The 12,234-nt window shown below is 37.0% G+C and overlaps 1 pseudogene across 1 annotated transcript; it reads left to right on the forward strand.

The window, feature by feature from the left end:
• On the forward strand, positions 1–11,990 carry LOC148868036 (transcription factor RF2b-like; annotated as a pseudogene). Its single transcript, XR_016108163.1, has 4 exons — positions 1–737; positions 1,875–2,008; positions 4,387–4,471; positions 11,137–11,990. The product of XR_016108163.1 is annotated as a transcription factor RF2b-like (transcript).
• Positions 11,991–12,234: the final 244 nt, after the last annotated feature.

Genomic DNA, 12,234 nt, shown 5'->3' on the forward strand with positions numbered 1-12,234 from the left:
CCGTTTAAAGGAAATTGCCTTTCTCTTTTTGTTAACGATGGACGAAGAAAGGAAACCAAATCTTTTCCTCGTCTAAATATGTAGAAGAAGAAGAAGAAAGCGACAGCAGCAGCCATACGAACAGAAAATTGGAACGTAGTAATGGAAATGCTAGATTCTGGGAACCACAACCTTAGCAATTCTAATTCGCAGAGTGCTCAGAAAACGAAAGCGACGGTAATGCTCGGCAACTCGAACGGTTCATTCAGAAGCTCTCACCACCGGCGAGCCCATTCTGAGGTGAATTTCAGGCTCCCGCATGACCTAGATGTTGTCGCTGATCCATTTGATGCGCCCACCGCCAGCTTTGAAGAGATCGGATCGGAGGACGATCTCTTTTGTACGTATATGGACATTGAGAAGCTCGGATCCAAGATCGAGGACTGCACGACAGGGGGAAGCAAGCTGGTAGATTGCCGGATCGATGATGGAGGTATCGTTGACGGACGGAATTGTATGGGTCAAAACGGAGGAGCAGCAGGAGGAAGAGGTGATGTTGGTGTTTCTGGAGCCGTACTGTCTGAGAACAGTGTTGAAGAAAAGAATGTTAGGCCTCGGCACCGGCATAGCAATTCGGTCGACGGCTCTTCCATCTTAAGAGGAGAGTCTCTGTTTGGGGATGTAATGGAGGCCAAGAAGGCAATGCCTCCAGATAAGCTTGCTGAACTTTGGGCACTTGATCCCAAGCGAGCCAAAAGGTACTCGATTTGATGCATTCTTCTCTTTTTAAAGGGAAAAATTGAAATACGTTTGTCAACTCCATTTATGCTATTTAATCCTGCGGAGAAACTACACCTTGAAAACTGTTGAGGTTGCCGAAACTTAAGAAGTCATTCCTCCAGAACTTTATACCGAATAAGTAAGTGATGTGCAATGAGATTCCTTCGGTTCATGAACTTGGAGGCTGTTGCAGGACCTCGCCTGAGTTTATGATAAAAATGCAAAATACTATTTCTTGTTATAATGTCCCGACCACCTTCTGTACCTATAACTTACTTTTGTTTGCCTTAGGTACTTACTCTTGAGAAAGTTATGGCTGGTTACTGCAGATAATGCCTGGAAATTTTAGCTTTATATTCGGTTGAAATCCAAAGCAGAGACTAAATTAAAACTGGACTGGAACTACTTGTTGGAAAAGACATGTCTTATGATCATGTGCCCATGGTTATACATGCATCTTAAGGGTTTGGTTGAATTTTGGGTCCGAGGTTCTGTACCCCTGTGGGCCCCCTCTTTTTTCCTGTTTTGCTTGGCATTGGACCCTGTTTCATATATGCTTCAGCAAGATGTGAATTCAATTTCTAAACCTGTATGACTCTACCTGAGTACAGAGTAAGAATCACCTTATTTATTAAACTCCAGGGTTAAGCCCCAGGATGATTCCTTTATATTAGTATTGATGGAGCATCTCAGGAATCAGGGGTATGGTGGAAGCGGTGAATGCCGATTTAATTTTGCAAATTGTAGCAATAGAGTTAGCTAATCTAGGCATCTATTAAAGGAGCTGTTCAATCTAACTGATAGAAGGCAGACTTCTTTGATGACATGGAGTGCTAGGAACAAAAAGAAAGTCTGATTGCTTCATGTTCAGTTTAGTTTGAACTTTGAACCCTAACATAGTTTTAGATTATCTTTGAACATTTGTTTTGAGTTCATCTGGTCCTACTATCTTATTTCAATCATTATCTCCGTCTTTGATTATAAGATGTTAAATTTTGCCTTTTTTGTTATCTTTCTACCAAAAAAAAGTTAAATTTGCATCTTAAATTTGGGATTCTAAGGTTTCTTCATATTTGTGATCTATATTCTAGACATTACTAACTTACTAGATACAGGATTCTTGCAAATCGACAGTCTGCTGCTCGGTCAAAAGAGAGGAAAGCTCGTTATATATCAGAACTTGAGCGAAAAGTTCAGACATTACAAACTGAAAGCAACAACACTTTCTGCACAACTGACATTATTTCAGGTTTGTCCTAGACGTAACAGTCAACTACAGTGTATGCCCAACTACTATTTGAATATTCAGAACTTACTCTTGTCTTTCCCTCCTTTATCCTACAAAAGAATCTGGTAATGTTTAAAAAATGTGGAAACTAGAAAGCTAAACCTGAAGTTTTATATTCTTTACAAAGTACTTTGATCATTGAGAAATAATGTTTATGTTTTATATGATATAAAATGCTGGTGTATTATGTATAGATGTGGATCATATCAAATTGCTTCAACAATTCAAGCGCGTCAAACTCTCAACATGTTTGTCTCTCTCCTAGTTGCATTACATCAAGTCAATGTTTTAAGACTCAAACCAGACCGGATGGTGAGATTGTTCAACCTAGGAACTAGAAGGCATTCTGGTTGTTTAAACCCCGGTTTTCATATTTAGAATAACTGGTCAAAACCTGGCAAAATCATTGAAAACCGGCTGTATCTCAATGATCCAACCAGTTTCCACTACCCACCCAAGTCACTAAATAAACCTTAAAATTCAAATGGGGAGACTTGAACCTGAGATCTCAAACTTACATGCACAAGTCCCAAACCATTGTATTTTTACATATATATTTTCAATAAAACACAAGTACCGAGACTTACACTTTCACCATCCAGCCACCACTTACATGTCTTGCATGCCTAATCCTAGGAGGCTGGTTTTGTGATCCTGGTCATGGGTCATTTTTTTTTCTTTGGGAAAATTCCCGATCAGTACCCTGTACTTTGGCTTGAGTGACAATTTGGTCCCCGAACTTTAAAATGCAACAATTCAGTATCCGAACTTTCAAAATGTGACAAATTGACAATCCAGTACCCGAACTTTCAAAATGTGACAATCCAGCACTTGTTGCTAACCAGTCCGTTAATCATCCATTAAGTGACATTTGAAAAGTCAAAAATGCCCTTTGAATGCCATCTAATTCTCATTATCAACCATCCAAATGTTGACAAAAAAGTGAACAACCTCAAATCCTCTATTCAAAAAAGTTGGTGACTGTTTAGAAGAATCTAGAACTTGGGTAAAAAGAAATGCTAATTCCTTTGCTGATGGATTAGCTAGACAAGGGGTTAATAGGGCTTCTGGGTTTTGGGCTCAATTGTAAGTTTTTTGTGTTTTCAAGTCAGATGTATTCCCATACCTTGGGGAGCTAACAATTTTTAGCTCCCATTCTTTGTAACTTTATTCCCTTATTAATGAAATCTGTGGTTATTGATAAAAAAAAAATTATTGTCATTGTTTGGATGGTTGATAAAGAGAATTAGATGGCATTCTTAGGGCATTTTTTACTTTTCAAATGTCACTTAATGGCTGATTAACGGCAAGTACTGGATTGTCACATTTTGAAAGTTTGGGTACTGAATTGTTGCATTTTAAAGTTCGGGACCAAATTATCACTTGATCCAAAGTACAGGGTATTGATCAGGAATTTTCCCTTTTTCTTTTTGATTACTTTTGAAGGGCTACACAACCCGCAGGGGGTAGTCCATCCATCCCCCAACCCAGGTGCAGGTGGGATTCGAGTCTCCGCTATGACCAGCAGGAGACCTTACCAACCAGTTGGCTGGCACCTTTCTAGTCATTGGTCATTTTACATTAGGGTTATATTGTTATTTCTTCTTTAGTGGACATTCTTCTATCTATGGCCCTATCCAACACAACTAGCACATCGGGCATTCAAAAGATTTTTGTTTTTGGAAAGGTTTTCCACCTGGGTTCAAGGGAAACAGGTGCCTTAAAATATGACATAGCTATGTACCTACTCACGTGTACCTTTGAATACATGGATGAAAGTATTTATCAAATTCTCCATGTCTACTTTTCCTAGTGTTTTTTCCATTGTTTTTCCTAGAATAGCTTTTTGAACAGTGATGCCAAATAAGGTAGCCAAGGTGGCTTCCTAGTTATCTTAGGCTATTAATAGACACTAAAACTAATGGAATTATTTTTTTGTAAATAAAGCTAATGGAAATATGGGAAATGAATTAGCAAAATGATATATTTCTGGCAACTACCTAGGTATTAGTTGGTTGCACCAAAAGGTGATTTCATCTGATGAAGATGCCTGATTTAAATGGAAAATGCAGGTTTTTGATTTAATAAAGATGTACCATGTTAAAATCATCAAAAAATAGGATTTTGTGCTCTTTCGCAAAACATAATATTTGGAAAAGTCCAATACTGCCTTTAGTGATCAGCCTGATTCATTTTGAGCCTTCCTCACCACACTGTTTGATGCTAGGACTTGTTAAAAGTTGTATATTATCATGCATTGACTGTACTTTGCTCATCCTATATTTCTTTCACTGTTTTCTAGATGCTGAAGAAATAACTTTTGTCATCTTTCCTTTTAGAGAGACACAACGGGTCTCACTACTGAGAACACTGAACTTAAGCTTCGATTACAAGCTATGGAACAGCAAGCTCAGTTGCGTGATGGTAAGTTTCAATTCCAACAATTTTTAGTGGTATGTCACCGCGTGCAATCTATTATTCCTTTTTCATGCATATTCCCTGAAAGCATTTGCATAAGCATCTTATTTGGGTTTATTTGTTCCTTTTTATATGGCAAGATGCCAAGATGTTCTCTATGTAATAAAACCTGTATACAAAATTTAAATTGTATATTGCATGGTTGAAATCATGGTTTTTAGAACCGAACCGGTCAGGGCACCATTTTCCGGTTCGGTGGTTCAACCGTCCGGGTTGAACGGTTCAACCCATGACATCATAAATAAATAAAAAATAAAAAATACTTATATATAATAAAAATACCATAGAAATTTAAATAAAATACAAAAAAATACATAAAAATACAGGAAAAAGAACAATACATGAAAAAATAAAAATATCTAAATATAAAAATAATAAAATACAGAAAATACAAAAATAATACAGAAAAATTTCCAAAAAATACGGAAAATTTTCCAAAAAATATAGAAAATTTTCCAAAAATATAGAAAAATTCCAATTGTAGTACTTAGACCCTTTGGCCTACCTGAAGCATCCATGCCAAAAGATATGTAGTCTAATAACCAAAAACCCAAGGCCCTAACAGAAAAAAGTTATAACTTATAATTGAGAAACAAAATCATTTCTTGAGAAATACCCATTATAACAGCTCAATGCACCTTACCATTAGCTATTTCAAGCTTTCAACTTCTACTTTCTTTGAGTTTCTGGCAAGCCCTTTTAACTTGTATTCCAAATATACAAAGAAAATGGTAAGAAAAACTTCTACCAGGCCATAAGCAATGCAAACTATAAAAGGAGTACTTTCTTTCACCTTACGGAAAGGGATCCCTTTAGATGGTCAAGTCTTTCAGAGTTTCCTCTGGACTTCCTGTTCAAAAACACTAAGAAGACAAGAAAATAAATTTTGCAAAAGATTCTATTCATATTGCTATAACATCGTGCATTCTTAATTCATCAAACATATTACTTAGATACGCAAAAATAAAAAGATCATAAACACAAGTAACAAAAAGATCAAAAACCAAGTTCACCAAGTATTAAACACAAATCAAAACTTCAAGTTCAACATAGAGTTTGGTTCACTAATCTAACCATCCAAATTCTCCAGATATGTTGGCCCAACTTATCAATGGTACCAACTACCAACCAAAGCCAGGTGGTATTTCTCCATCATCTTCATCTTCATCTTCATCTTCGAGAGGTTGTGTTTCATCTACATCTCCAACTTGGGTGTTGGCTGCATTTTCCTCCATGATTCCCCATTGCTCAATGAAAAATTCATTATCATCTAAAGAACGAAAATGGAAAATTATGACTCAAAAAATAGCTAAAATAATCAAGTATGGAAATGTCATTTGAGATAATATCAATGATAGTTACCATCAGTCCTAGCTATTTTTCTTGATGGTGATTCCATTATTGGAAATGTTGTCTCATCAGCTTTAAACATATCATCCTTCTCAATACCATCAAGTAATGAAGGATCCTCATCATCGTGCACTATCCAATCTTCCACAACATCAACATGTTCATACCCAATTGGGTCAAGACTTTCAGTTTTTCTCCCACAAATTAATAAATGATACATCAAATGCAATGCAAGCATTAAAAAAAAGCAAGCATGAAACATAAAAGTTAAAACACTTACCCATCCATCACATGCAGGTTGCAATGAACATATACTAGGTCATTGAGACTCTGGTGCTCTAACCTATTCTTTCTCTTCGTGTGTATACATTCAAAAACACTCCAATTGCGTTCACACCCAGATGAGCTACACATCTAGCTAAGGATTTGTATAGTAATCCTTTTCAAATTTGGAGTGTCACAACCAAATCTCGACCACCATTCACCTATATACAATGAAATATAGTTAATTTAATTTATAAAATAAAATTGAAAATTGAAATAATAAACATGTTATAAGAAAAAAATATTTATTACTTGGAGGCGTTGACTTAAATGTCTTCACTGAGAAAGGTCTTCCAAAATTACCACGAAAATTTTCAAAAAGAGTTAACTCTTTGTTCAGCTTTATCTCCACATCATCTGATTTGATTGCAAGCTTTTCAATGACATCAAAAACTCTAGACATAATGACCGGGGATTTAACTTTTGATTTCGGATCATATTGGAAGGCCGGGTTAAAATAATACCCTGCAAGATGAAGCCTCTGACCCATTTGTCTATTCCATCTTCTATCAATGATGTCCATGATTAGGCCATATTCAGCTTTCTTATAATTAAAAAACTTTTCCAGTGATTCTTTTGCCTTCAACATTGCATGATACATATACCCCATTGCAGGCCTAAACTTAGAATCTGCAAGTCTCAATGCACTAACAAGAGGTCATGTGAAACCCACAATCATTTTGCATTGTGCCCAAAATTCAGAATCCAAAACTATTTGTATTACTTCCTTCCCCTTTGCATTTTTTGCATACTTAGAATCAATAGAACTCCGATCTATCACCAAATTTTGCAAATCATGCATGTGCTTCAAAATGCTATCCAATGCAATGAAATTAGTTGCAAAACGAGTGGCTCCAGGACGTACTATCTCAATCCAACTAGGTCTCTTCCTTAGCATTGAGAGTATAAAAATATGATTGTAGTCAAATTTGGTAATTCTAGATGCATGTTGAACCACATTTGCAGCATAATCCATTTCCCCAATTTCCTTTAACATCAGGTTTAGACAATGTGTTGCACAAGGTGACCAATACATCCATGGAAATTCTGCTTCCAACAATCTTCCTGCAGCTACACAATTTGCAGCATTGTCAATGACCACCTGAACAACATTTTCTGCTTTTACCCAATCAATAACTTCCTTAAACAAAAGAAATAAATTCTCTACACTCTTAACTGTTTCAGAAGCATCTACAGACTTCACAAATGCAGTTCCTGTAGGACAATACACTAAAAAATTAATCAATGTTCGGCTATGTGTATTTGTCCAACCGTCAACCATTATAGTGCAGCCATATGTAACCCAATCCTTACAGAGTTTATCAACTGACATTTGCACCTCCTGAACTAAATCCTTCAACAAATTGGTCTTACAGTTATGATATGAAGGAGCTTTGTACCCTGGACCAATAGTAACAAGGGCATCCAACATAGGCTGAAAATATCTTGAAGATAAAGCATTCAAGGGAATACAAGTATCACACAACCACTTCATAACAGCATGGTCCACATGATTAATTGCTCCCTTATATGCCAATACACTCTTAATTCCAGGTTGTGCACCTGGAGTGGTTCGTGGAGCAAAATGGCTAGTTATTAGCCCTGAAGATGCTTTCCCCTTTCCCAATGATGTAGTTGGTTTTTTCCCTTGATAGGTATCATGTGTATTAGGTGGATCTATTTCTCTAATCTCAATATCATCATCATTATCATTCCTTCCACATTGTGCTCTAGTGTCAACAAAATTCATTGGTTGCTTTTCACTTCTTTTTTTGTCATTGATTTCATTCAACGATTGCTCCATTTTGAACCTTACATCATGGGGTACTTTACGACAAATTGCAATCTCACCTTTCCTTTGGGCAAGATGTTGTTTCATCCTATTAATCCCTCCCCCTTTAAAAGTCTTTTGACAATAAAGACATGTCATTGACTTTGATCCATTAAGAGGGTCAACTTTAAGGGAAACATGCTGCCAATCATACTCATTTTTTCCCCTAACATTTGATGAAATTGACTCTTGTGATGGAACTGGATCAGATGTATTAGCATTTGTACTTTGAGATTCCATCATCTTAGTTCAATCAAAGAAACCCAACGCAAAAATAAATCCCTTCACACAAACACAAAATATAAAATTTAAAACCTTGCATTGACTAAAAGAACCAATCAAAATGTAAAATCACTCCATATGAGCAAATAATTAAGCAAATAATTAACCAAAATGTAAAATCACTCCATTAGAAATGAGAGTAAATTGCTTGCAAAAATTTAAGCAAAACTTTCAACATCCGATCATCATATGAAAATTAAGCAAAATATGCATATGAAAATTAAAAACAAATTAACCAGATTAATTAAACAAAGAACTAAGCATCTAATCATCAAATGAAGTTTGAGGGTTCAGCAAGGCATATAATCAACAAGAAACTGATAAAAAAATACAAGCAACAATTTTCTGCTAGTAAATCTATCAACTTATTGTCTGCTGCTCCTAATTATAAACTATAAATTATTCACTAAAAGCCTCTGCCTAGCAGGTCTAAAGCAAAATGATAAACCAAATGAACAAATAGGGGCTGATGAACCAAATGAATCAAAAAAATTCAAAAAATCAAAAAAAAAAACTATACCTTCAGGGTTTCACTGCCGAGTGCCAGTAATGGTGGATTCGTCGTCGATGGGCTTGGGCAATTGGGCTTGGTCGCAGGCAAGTTGCCGCTGCAAGCCTGCAAGTGCTGAGTTCCGAGTGGATTCGCTACCGCTGCAAGCCTGCAAGTCGGGCTTGGGCTCGCCCGTGCAAATGCTGAATGTTGACTATTGAGTGTCATGGTTGAGTGCCGAGTGTCGCTGCAAGATCGTTTTCTGCCACTGCAAGCTTGTCGTCCGCTGTTGCAAATCACCGCTGCAAGTGCTGGATCTTCTTGCCATTGGATGCCGCTGCAAGTGCTGGGGTGAGGGTTACTTTTCGCCGCTGCAAACTCGTCGGTTGCCGTCGGTGTGTATCGCCGTCGGATGTCGAAGGTGATGGCCGCCGCAGGTGATCATTTGGTAGGGTGTGAGGGTTGAGAGGACTGAGGAGGGAACTCGGGAAAATGGGAAATAACCCTAAAGCTAAAGGGAAAATCGAATAAGGATTCGAACTTATTGGGATATAATGGGTATTTTATTTTTTGTTTTTTTTTATTTAAAACATTAAAAATAAAAATCTTAACCCGTGAACCATTGCCCGGGTCGAACGGTTTAGCGGTCTGACTGCCCGGGTCAGCGGTTTCTTTTTACTTTTTAACGTTTTTTTTCAATTTTCCGGTTTCTGGTAAAACCGGATCCAGATGGCTGACCGGTTACCAGTTTTTCCGGTCAGTCTGGTTTTGAAAACACTGGTTGAAATACTATGTGATTGTATTTTAAGAATACCTCGCATTTACTTAGTGATGTTCAATTTGTCTGTTATATTTTAAATGTAATGACAAACTTCCTATTTGTCCTTTGCTTTCCATGTGCTGGGCCAATAAGTTACTCCCTTTTCATGCTTTCATTATATTATTGCAGTTAATTCAAGTACTCTATGGTGGCATATTTAATGATTGGAATTTAGTGCCTACTATGACACTTTCTATTGAAGGCACCATTATGAACCACACATCTGAACTTAAGTACTCCCTTGATAATGTTGAAGGTGCCAACTGGATCAGTTGGTAAGGTCTTTGGCTGGTTATAACAGAGACTTGGGATCGAAGCCCACCTTGATCCTGGTTGGCTGTGTTTGGTTTGAAAGAGAAGGTAGGGAAAGGAAGAGAAAGGTAGGGAAACCTATACAAAGTGTTCTTTGAGAAAATGCAACAAGGTTATGTATTTTACCTGGATTAACTTTGAAAGAGAAATCCTTTGGCAGATAATTTTCTTTTTTCATTTCTTCATGTGAGTTGGAAGAGTACCCATTGATGACAGAAAAAGAATGCCCGTACGGTCAAAAAGGAAAAACAAGGCTGAAATCACTTTCATCTTTAAACTGGAATCAGTTTCCATCAGGGGATCCCATTGGGCCATCTATGTAAATCCTTGTAATTGTTCTTCCTCAAACCTTAAATGCTATTCCGACCAACTTTCCCACTTCACATCCTCAATAACTATTTTATATGAGATGTATTTTTTTTCTTTGATCTTTCAATCTTGGCTCAGGCTCTTGACAATCTTGAGGTGCCAAGCTTGGGCTTGACTACAATTAGACTGTGTATCCAGTCTTGTCAACGAACCATAGCATTCTTGGTGGTTACACACCTATATGTGTGATCAAAGTTATAGCTTTCTTGGTAAAACAAAAAAAAGAAAAAGAAAGAAACAGGAGGGGAGGAAAGCAGTTTACTTGAGTCATTATTATGATGTGGGTCTTATCTACTATTACAGCACAATGTATTTTTTTTCTTTTTGTTGTTCTGTTTCCATTGGTACTTAGCTGACTTATTCTGTGAAGAGGAGTTTCATCTCTATTTGTGGAAGCTCCATCTTCTGTGCCTGAAGGTTTGCAATTGCATACTTGATCTTGATATTTTTCAACATAAATGATGCCCATGTTCTGGTTTGTGTTTTACCTTTTCTCCCATTGAGTCTGACTATGACATACCTAAAAATTGATAACCAATCAATGGTTAGGTTTCTGATTGGTTAAAGTTTCTAAGATCTGCTGCATATCAGATTTGAACTGTCAAATGACCTTATTTATACATATAATCATTTTCCAAACTATTAGATCACCTGTGAATTTCATTCCTGTGTTGAACTTTCTTCTAACAACCAGTTTTCTGGCCTTCTGTTCCTACCAACCAATTGAGTGGTCCATATTGACACCCCTCTGCCCCCCCGCTCTCTCTCTCTCTCTCTCTCTCTCTCTCTCTCTCTCTCTCTCGGCATGCTTACTGTGTATTGTTTAAATGCAGCTTTGAATGAGGCATTGAAGCAGGAGGTTGAGAGGCTCAAGATTGCTACAGGGGAAATATTGAGCCCTGCGGAGACATTTAGTTTGGAAATGCACCATATCCCATATACCCCTTCGCCATTTTTCTCTCTTCCACAACAATCAGGTTCTAGAGGACACCAGAATATTCAAGTGTCACAATTTCATCCTTCTCAGTCTAACATGGCAAGCCAACCAATGCTTGTAGCCAACACTCATACTCTCCCGGAGATGTTGCAGCAAGACCCACTTGGCAAATTACAGGGGCTTGACATTAGTAGTGGGCCCTCACATCTCGTGAAGTCCGAAGGTCCATCAATCTCTGCTAGTGAAAGCAGCACCTTTTAACTTGAATTTGATGTCCATCTGCTGACCTACCAATATTCCTGCTCTATTTGTTAGATTGTCCATAGCCTGACACCCAGTCCCTTGTCAAATCCATTTAGCTTCATTCTTATTTATTTCCTGAAGTATCGTGATTTTTTTATTTCATTGGTATTTCTCTTGCGGTCCAGCTCTTTTTTTATTGTTTCGTTTTGTAGTTTTCCTTTTTAGTCTTAGTTTCACTTTACATTTATCATGCTCATCTCTTTTTTGGATAAAAGTTCACTTATACTGTGGAAGTATTTTTGAGTTCTTTCTGCATTAAATGGATACGGAGTTCATTTACCTGGTGCTTTGATGTCAGAAAAGAAACACTGTTAAATTCTTGTATTCACTTTCTTTGGTAATAATTCTTGTATTCACTTGACTTATGGGTTGAATCTTATTCATGTTTTGAATTAATTCAAAAATAAATTCTAATGAAAAAATGGGTGTTTGGCACTGGTGTGTTTTATAAGTGTTTCATTTCTGCTGATGTGTCATGCATTCCACATCAGCAATTCAATGGAATCAGCAAGAAAATCACATTTTGCAATAAAAAACATTTTTGTAATGATTAGTTTTGGGATTTGGGAAGGATTTTGCAATCAAAATCTGACTATTTTTCTGAGATGTCACACCCTTGTCATTATAGATATATTATAATATTAAGTCAAAACACCTTAAACGTCTAGTCGACCTGCGTTCTGATTTTATT

The sequence above is a fragment of the Nelumbo lutea genome, chromosome 2 (genome assembly GCF_056320005.1).
Source record: "Nelumbo lutea isolate HS-2025 chromosome 2, American lotus-T2T, whole genome shotgun sequence".
In the NCBI taxonomy this organism is placed as follows: Eukaryota; Viridiplantae; Streptophyta; class Magnoliopsida; order Proteales; family Nelumbonaceae; genus Nelumbo; species Nelumbo lutea.